The sequence below is a fragment of the Callospermophilus lateralis genome, unplaced genomic scaffold (assembly GCF_048772815.1).
Source record: "Callospermophilus lateralis isolate mCalLat2 unplaced genomic scaffold, mCalLat2.hap1 Scaffold_137, whole genome shotgun sequence".
Lineage (NCBI taxonomy): Eukaryota > Metazoa > Chordata > Mammalia > Rodentia > Sciuridae > Callospermophilus > Callospermophilus lateralis.
Window position 1 is genome coordinate 2,447,304 of NW_027512527.1, and position 10,076 is coordinate 2,457,379.

At 34.5% G+C, this 10,076-nt stretch overlaps 1 pseudogene; it reads right to left on the bottom strand.

The window, feature by feature from the left end:
* LOC143640211 (transport and Golgi organization protein 1 homolog) overlaps positions 1-6,529 on the bottom strand; it is a 46,649-nt pseudogene extending 40,120 nt beyond the window's left edge.
* Between the last annotated feature and the right edge of the window lie 3,547 nt (positions 6,530-10,076).

Consider the following 10,076-nt stretch of genomic DNA (forward strand, 5'->3'; position numbering starts at 1 on the left):
GTGGGCAGCCAGAATGCAGAGAGCAGTGTTGAGTGAAATAACAGGAAGAGAGGACTGAGGTCTTTCAAAGAGCATCTAAGGGTTCTCAGAGCCTTCATCTGGCCCTCCCTTTTCCAGCTCTCAATCCTGGAACTCTTGTGCAGAGAGAGGCTGTAAATCATTTAAGGGCACAGAATTTGGACCAAGAGAGTCCGGTAACCAACCTTGGAACAGAGAAACAAACACTCTGGGACTTGGTTTCCTCATTGCTACAATAAGGATAATAATAATGCTTTCATAAAGATAATGCGAATCTTAGATTTCATCTCATTCCAGTCAGAATGTCAGCTATTGTGAAGACAAAAGAACAATAAGTGTTGGTGAGGATGTGGGAAAAAATGATACACTCATACACTGCTGGTGGGACTGCAAACTGGTATAGCCAATATGGAAAGTAATATGGAGATTTCTTGGAAAATTGGGAATGGAACCACAATTTGACCCAGCTATCCCTCTCCTCAGTCTATTCCCAAAGGACTTAAAAACAGTATACTAAAGGGACACAGCCACATCAATGTTACAGCAGCACAATTCACAATAGCTAAACTTTGGAACCAAATTAAATACCCTTCAGTAGATGAATGGATTAAAAAAATGTGGCATACGTACAAAACGGAATATTACTCAGCAATAAAAGAGAATAAAATCATTGCATTTTCAGGTAAATGGATGGAGTTAGAGAAGATTATGCTAAGTGAAGTTAGCCAATCCCAAGAAACCAAATGTTGAATGTTTTCTCTGATATAAGGAAGCTGATCATAGTGGGATAGGGAGAGGAAGCATGGGAGGAATAGACAAATTCTAGATAGGGCAGAGGGGTGGGAGGGGAAAGAAGGCAATAGGAGGTTAGAAACAATGGTGAAATGTGATGGATGTTATTATGCAAAGTACATGTATGAAGACGCGAATTGGTGTGAATATGCTTTGTATATAATCAGAGAAATGAAAAATTGTGCTGTATATGTGCAATAAGAATTGTAATGCATTCCACTGTCATATATAAATTAAAAAGTTGATTATAAAAAAAGATAAAGTGAATCAAGATAGAATGCACAGAGCAGTCTCTAAGTGGTAATTTAATAGATCATGTGTTCAAAGAACACCAGGTGGCATCCTGAAGATTTGCATGGCTTCCCACATAACAAGAAAGGGAACATTTTGGGAGACCTTATGAAAAAAAGCAGCAGTCAATATTTCCATTTGGTGTTAATATATTCAAAGAATCATTTTGCTTTGGTTTAGAAGGGTAACTTCTAAACTGGAGTTAAATGGAAACATAAAAGTTTAAATTTAGTGGCCAACCTCCCCTACCTCAGCCCTCATGGGCCTATCAGTCCTGGTGAAACCGCTTCCAGCTCCTCCACATATCCCACCTCCTGTCTCCAGTCTCTCCCGTGTTTCTAACCTTGCTCCACTCTGCATCATGCTCTGTCCCTGAGCACAGATTGGTAAAATTCGTTTAATCTGGCCCAGTGTCTCTGTGTGGTAGAAATCTGGATGATGTCTATCGAGAACTAAATCTTGAGCTTGTAGAGTGCACCTTCATGGCTTTTGAGAAAGAATCTATCTCTTTTCTTAACTACAATTAGAAATTAAGTGGCTGCCTTCATATTAAAGCCCAGAGAGTTGAAGAGATCATAAAGTTTCATGCTTAGCTGTTGTACTTAGGTTTTTATGTAGAAGAGCTTAAAAAAGCTAAATACTATGTTTTATAATCAATTTAGTGAATGTTCACTTATTAAATGCTTATTATGTGCCTAGCAGTGTTTGAGCTTAATTGCAGAAGTAAGACTCTTCTTTTTCTTTTCCTTACTTTCTTTCCCTCTTTCTTTCTCATTTCCTGAATGTTAAAGAAGCAAATGTTTTGAATACAATATTTTTTTTCTTTCACATTACTCTTACCCAGTATCTAGCACATTATCTGCTATTAATGTTCAATAAATATTTAGCAAGTTGACTTTTTTCTTTTTGAACTCCTTTTTTCCCTCTTACAAACACATTAAATAAATTCAAAATTAAAGGGATCCATATGTCTTCAACATGAGAGATAAGAAAATCCAGGTAAATAGGAAGATTGATACTAAAAAGAAGAAAAAAAACACATAGATAGTAATGTTGAAGATGAAGAATAAAAGTTAGATTATAAATGCATAACTTCTATGCATCAACCTGCAATTATCAAGATGATTTCAGGAGGGTTGAAGCAAGTATTTTTTTAATCTCATGAAAACACATGGTGTTGACATTAATATAGCACAGGTCTGGAAGACCTAGATATGGAGTAAGCCTCAAATGTTGCTTAACACACATGAAGTCTATGAATAACTAGTACTGTGTTTTGGAAAATAATTATTAGAACTGAGACATGTTTTTCTACTCAAATAAATTAATGTATTTCTAAACACCTTAAAATAAATTTTAAGCCATATGAAAATAAATTCGTTGATATTCTGGAATAAGTGTGTGCTTTATATTTCTAGTTTTAAAACAAATTTATTAGTCATGAGGTACAAATTTTGTATATTTTGGATATTAAGGCTTCTCTTTTGGATTTTTTGACAGATTTACCACTATTAATCAATATTTTATACCCTTAAAATTTTCATGTTAGAGTATATCTAAATTACTTAAGTTTGACTTTTCTTTTTTGTTTTTTACATTTTTTGTATGATGTCCACAATAATCAAAATATGACAGTAGTAGGGCAATTTCTTTGCTCTCGGTCTTTGCATGTAAAAGAGTACCCTCTCTTTGATCTGCTTTGTTCTTCTTATCCTGCTTCATTTCCCATCATATGACCTAATACCTCTTAAATTTATGTCACACATTTGTAAGTTGCCTGGTCTATTTCTCTGGAAAGGGAGCATTTCCTAGCTTTATTCACTGGCATATCAGAAGTCATTTTGAACTTTAAAGAAAGGGAAACTTCTTAACAGGAAGAAAATTTAGTTTTATAGGGACATTTAACCTATATTTTTAAATAATAAGATTTAGATTAATTATATGGCATGTTTAAAATCAAATAGCAGTGCTAAGTTACAAAGCCATTTCACCAGATCTATAATATTTATGGATATTATTCTTGTTTTAGTAAGGTGGTTCAGCTTCAAAGGAGCCTCATTAGGTTTTCAAGGCTTGATGAGCCTATTTACAAATTAACATTAAGATTTAACAAGTTATTTTAGAAAATTCATTACACAGCTATTGCAATGTCTAATTAAGATGGTTTAAAATAAGATTATATAAGATTATGAAAATTTTTGTTTACATTTATTTTTGTCAACATGTGATTATTTTTTATAACTCTTCATGTGCAGTAGGTATATATGCTTTCCGACTAACTGTCCAGACAAGCTACAGCTTGTCTGTAATAGGTGGTATCTGACAAACACAGGAAGTCTTGAATCATTCCCCAACACATCCCCCTCACTTTTATAAACACCCTTTCTTCTCTTGTTTAGGGGTTTTTTAATTTCTTTTTTTAAAGCTCTCTCAATTATGAATTTGAAAGTCAAAGAAAGAATAGGTGGAAAAATGTCCATCAACACAAAATACAAAATTTTGCATGGAATTTAAGAGATTTACAGAGCTCTTAAGTCCCATCCAGAGACTGGCTAGGGGTCATGGATGTCATATTAGTGTCTCCTGTTCTTTTCTGTTAGTTTCTCCATAGTACCCTTGCAACTGCCTTCACTTTAACCAGCACTGAACCATTAGAGGTGTCAGTTACACATTTCAAAATTGTTGAACGTTTTTGTACAATGCCATACTTGGGGGAGGGGGGCTAAGGAAAAAAATTAATTGACATACATTATTTTAAAAAATTCTCTAGGAAAATATTTCAGGTAAGTTTCTACCCATAAGACTCTCAAGGTTTAGTATAACATCTATTTAATTCTCTTTAAGAGTGACAATTCAGCCTGTCATGTTTCTATCATTCTGCATGAAAGGGAAAGTTGGCTACTTGCTAAATATGGAGTATTGTAATAACAACAATTCAGAGAAAAATACGAACAACAGATGTAGGAAAAAAATGTGCAAGGGATATGGGCAACAACTAAAGATAGACAATAAGTTAATAAGCTGGTGAATAAGTTTTACCTTGCAGATGTCTAGTAACAGTCCTTACCTCCATCACTCCTTTAACAGAAGCTTATCGACAACAACCATATGCAAGCCCCAGTGGGAGAAAGAAAAATGGATGAAGTCAGGCTTGAAAATCAAATTTTCTTTGAGGAGTCTAGAATATCATTCAGCCTGCTAATGTTTAATAAGGCTAAATTATTGTACATGTTCATTACTATTTAAAAGGAAAGACTAATATTATAGGTACAGACTCTACATCCATTAAAAATTTATGTACATCTTTCTTATTCATCCAAATCAAGCTGAATTCTGTGTGAGCTAGTAGCAAAAACATAGGAATTCTGTCTTGAATTATAAAAAAGGGAGAAATGTAGTTTCTAACAGAATTTACCACTGTTCTCTACATGTATTTCAGATATTTTTTTCTGCTCTAATGGAACATCAAGGTAGAACTTCACCACTTTCTTATATTCATAAGTATATCTGAACCCATAACTTAAACACAAAGAAAAATAAAAGTGAAAGCAACTTTCCAAGACAAATATTTGAAAGCTCTTCATAGACTGCATGCCTGTAATCTCAATGACTCAGGAGGCTGAGACAGGAGGGTTGCAAGTTCAAAGCCAGCCTCAGTAACTTAATAAGGCCCTGAGCCACTTCAGGAGACCCTGTCTCAAAATTTAAAAAAAAATAAATAAAAGAAGAATGGGGATGAGCCTCAGTGGATAAGCACCCCTGGTTTCAATCCCTAATACTACTAATAATAATAATGAGTTTTCTGAGGAAGGTATTCAATTAGGATTACAGAAAATGATTCAATTAGGATTCCCCTTTATTCAGCATTCCAAAGAGAATAAGAGCTTCCTCACTGAAGCAAGGAAGAACATAGAAGCAGTGAGATAGCCATGATTATTATTATGATTAAATAAAAATAAAATGAAAGCTGACATTTCTCTATTTTACATTTAACAACTAAATATCTACCAATGAATAAAGATAAAGGTCTAGTGGGTGTTATAAGTCTTATATTAAAAATAAAATTACCCTCATTGATAGGTGAAATTGATCTGGCGTTTCACAGAAGAAGATAAATGGATTTTTAAAAATGTTTTTCTCCTCCTTACATAAGACACTTCAACTATTTATATTATTTAAAAGTTATTTCTCATGGAAATAGAATCAATTTTATATAAGTCTAAAGCACATTAATGAGTATTTTGAACTTCTTTCCCTCCACCCGAGTTATAAGTCAAAGCAAAGAAACTCTGAAAGCTATTACATGTAGAAAATGGTTTTCTCTTTGAGAAAAAAGTATTTATGGGCTGCTACTAAATTTAACAGAGGCAATACAAATTTAGTGTGGCTGATTTATGCATAGGAGCAAGGTTTTTGTGGTGGTCAGCTAATGACATAGAAAGTTCCTGGTACATTTTAATTATGAATATTTAAATGTTTTCTCAATTTGGTGTCAGCCACGCCTCCCATAATGCTTTCCACCTCAACTTCCTTGAAGTTTTCATTTTGCTTTGAGTTGCACTCTCAAAATGATATTACAAAAACAAGAACAACAAAAACAAGATAATCTTGAATATGCTCTACCTAATAAATATGATCTGGACATTTCAACATTACTTCACTTGTACCAGAATAAGGATGCTTAAGGCAAATCTGCCACCATTTGGGCATCAGGGCTCTGAGTAAGAGTTATATGTACTTGCAAGTTTAGAATAGTTTTAAAAATTAAATATATTATGGATAATTATATTCAATCATAGTTTTCAACTATAAACCTAAATAGTTCTAAAGCAAGATTTCTATTTTCTTATATTTCACATTTACTCTACTTCTTACACTATATTATGCATTTAAGTTTTTTTTTTCTTCCTGATGATGAATTACATCATTCTAATACCTCAGGAATCCCCTCTCCAAGTCTTAACAGCCAGCCACTTGCTGCCCAGTGTTATAGTTGGTCTTGACTAACAGCTTATAACCTTGAAACTATTTTCCCTTTTGGTTTTAGTAGCAAAAAGATGGTAACCACCTAGATGTGAAGAAAAACACCCAAACCAAGAGCAAGCCTAATGACACTCTAAGTTGACATGTAAAACTATGTACTTATTATATGTGATGTGATGTTTTGAAGCATACACAAACACACACACACACACACACACACACACACACACATATCATGGTAAAATTAAATGTAGCTAAATGTTTTATCCCACACAAAGCTTACCAGTTTTTCTATATAAAATTACTATGAGGTATCTCATCAAAATCCTGCACTTGGGTTTATTTTCCATTCATCTTTTAGTGACCAGTCATAGAATCCCGGAAGGCATCTCTGCTTACCTTCCTGCAGGGCTAGAGCCACTGTCTTCACTTTCCCATTGGCCATTTTTACTTCTTGAAACTGGGGGCTGCAGAATTCCAGCAGCTAGTGGATCAGCATCGTTTTCTTCTCTACCAATCCATTCTCCAATCACTTGGGGCCTCAGAAGAGAGGAATTGAATTCCACTGTTTCCTTAAGAGAAGAAAAGAATGTGCTGCTTTAGATGGCTTTTTCTTGTTCATGGACAACAGGAAAATAACCCTGTCTAGAGGGTTGGCTGCTCACTCAAACCAAAATGTTCTTTTCTTTCTCCTGAATTGACCTAAAACTTCAGTTCTCCTCATCTCTACTCAACTTCTTGTTCGGTGTGTTTTATGCTGATTCCTGAGGATCACTGTGATACAGAATTTAGTAGTAAAATCTTGGATTTGGATTTGGAAGGCTACACATGTGTTCTCAGATGAGGAGTAGGACTAGCATTCCTGGTGGAAGAAGGAGGGTGCTTTAGGGCCCACAAATTGAGAGCGTGGTGTCACTCCTGGGAAATGGTACATAATTTCTCTGGAAGAAATTGGGTTGGGGTCAACAGACAAAGTGAAGAGGCAATAGGGCCAGATGGACACATCATCTCCAATTGTGAAGACTCCTGGACTTTTAAAGATCCAGTAGAGGTATGTCATACTAATTCAAAAAATGTTAATCTCTTCTCATAGATTTAAAATGAGGTAACTCATTCAATTGGATGACTTGAACATGATTCAGCTATAAAAATTGTGTTGCATGAAGATACTGAATATATGTAATTGCTAGGGATATTTTAAGTGAAAAAAGGACAAGTTAAAAAGAAATACATATACATTGATCTAATTTTCATTTAGAATTCACATGGATTGACACCCATCATTCATTCATTTTCTAATGTCCATTGATTCTTAGTATGTGCAAAAAGCTGCTCTTTACTAGGCAAAACATTGAGTAAAACCAAAGTTTTATAAAGGTTTTATTTGAAGGGAAGAATTGGGGGTGATCTTAAACTTTTGATTTGGTATTTCCATGTCTTTTCAACATTTTATGATAAATATAATCTGGTGATTTTGAAAATAGTTTGATCTCAGAAACACATGCTTTATTTAAATTATGTCTAATGATAAGTTTTAGTATTAGAAGTGTCTTGAACAATTTTGAAAATGTAGATCTTGTGTTCTGAGTCTTTACAATTCACAAATATATAAATCCAATACATGATACAACAAAAATAATAATATCATATATGTAATACAATGTGTAGATAAATATAATTTCAAAAGCAGCATATAAAAAATAATGTAGATAATATTTGATAATTTATCAAATATAATTTCAAAAGAAGCCTATAAGGAATGATGTAGATAATATTTGATAATAATTTCTCCAAGTGTGAATAAGTAATAAAAGGTAGTTGGATACCTAAATACTGTTTTAGCCTACGAAACATAGTAGAGTACTTTAATAAGATTGTGTGGGCTGGGGATGTGGCTCAGGCGGTAGCGTGCTCGCCTGGCATGCATGCGGCCCGGGTTCAATCCTCAGCACCACATACCAACAAAGATGTTGTGTCCGCCAAGAACTAAAAAAAATAAATATTAAAAAAATTCTCTCTCTGTCTCTCTCTCTCTCTCTCTCTCTCTCTCTCTCTCTCTCTCCTCTCTCACTCTCTCTTAAAAAAATATTTAATAAGAGTATGTAACTTTTTTTTTTAAAGAGAGAGTGGGAGAGAGAGAGAGTGGGGGAGGGAGAAAGAGAGAGAATTTTTTAATATTTATTTTTTAGTTCTCGGCGGACACAACATCTTTGTATGTGGTGCTGAGGATCAAACCCGGGCCACTGGGCAGAGATCATTGTCTGGCTTATAGAGCTGAGTACTCCTGTCTGCATCAATAGGGAAACATTTTAACATTCAAGCTCTAGAAAGAGTTTGAAAATCAACTACCATCAAGACCTTTATCCCTGGCTTTAATCACCTTTTTCATTAGCCTGAGCCTGTGCAGTTCCTTTTCCATTTCTATTATTCTCAACCAAGGACTTGTGTTTCCAAATCTTTGTTCTTTTGAGCCCCTAACTATTTCTTCCCATTTTATTCCACTGAACTCCACCTCATACTCAATCTGTCCATCCCAGGCTCACAAGTCCTTGCCTGAAGTATGGCCACCTCTTTTTGATTAAGCCAGAGCTGCATCCTGTCTGCATTCCATCACTTCTAAGCAATTCCTTGTTCCTCCTTCTATAGGGGATTGTAGGCTGATTATTAAATCAGATTCTTGCATATACCCTGTTACTGAGATTTACTTCCCATTTGATCCCCAACTGGGGTAATTTTCAGATTTTTGAAAATATTCACATATGACTTAAAGCTTTGACAGCACCACTAAACCTCACCATCTTCCACCCATGTCAAGATACAATCACAGTTACTTGCTTTTCTCCATTTCTTTCATCCATCTACTCCCATGGTCACACCCAAAAACCTGCCATCCCCTAAACTATCCCTTTTCTGATGCTTTATATTTCAGTACCTCATTCCTTACCCACTTTCTTTGGTGATGTTTGTCACTCATTGTCTTCTCTTCAGTTTTTGGGCATCTCCCTTTTTGCACATTCTATCAGCAATTCTCTGACCTTTCATCTTTTTTCTATTGAGCCTAGACCTCTTCATCAATTCTACTTTTCCTGTAAATCCATTAGGCTTATCTCATTATATATTTCATTATATACTCCAGTTGGCAAATCTTGCTACAGAAACCCACATCTTAAAATATATACCATCCTACCTCTGGACTCTCATCAGATACTGAACATATAATTGGATGCTATTTTACCATCCAAGTGACATATATTATGTTAAAAACTGAACTTATTCTATCAAAATTTGGTTAAGCTTGAGTGAAGAAACAAATTGCTATTGTAAGATGTTTAAAATCATTATCTTTTTTTGCATTTATAAATGAAGAAATGTCATGCTATATTTGGCATGGTATCTTCTAGACCAAGAATGGAAAATATAATTCTTTTTCATGCCAATTTCAATTGCTTAGAGTACCAGTAACTCATTTGTATTGACAACTGAACACATAATGCACAATTTGGTTAACAGGATTTGGACATTAGAGGATTAGAGAAGGTAGACTGTTTTCCAAGCAGTGCTTAGTTGATATGTATTCAACCATAAGGTTTCAGCTTAAACAGTATTTCCTCAAAGACAATTTATCTTGAAACTTGATCTAGATCTTACCCTGTGGTCCTTATCATAGCTCTTAACTAATATCCCTGCCCTAATAGACTAACAGGTTCCCTAAGAGAACTTTTCTATCATGCTTACCATGGTATCCTATGCTTAAGTGTCTAGCAAATGCTTAATAAATATTTACTGAATAAGTTGCATGACTCTAACCTGCAAACCTTCTTTGCACATACATTTTCTAGCCAAAAGAAACCATTTGTTGTCTCCCTAAGGACACCATATATCCCAATTTTCATTCCTGCCATTTGCTCAACACTTATAAATGAACCTTTATTAAAGACACTTCAGTGCTGTTTGTTATACACTTCAATATTTTACATGTTTTCAATGTACAT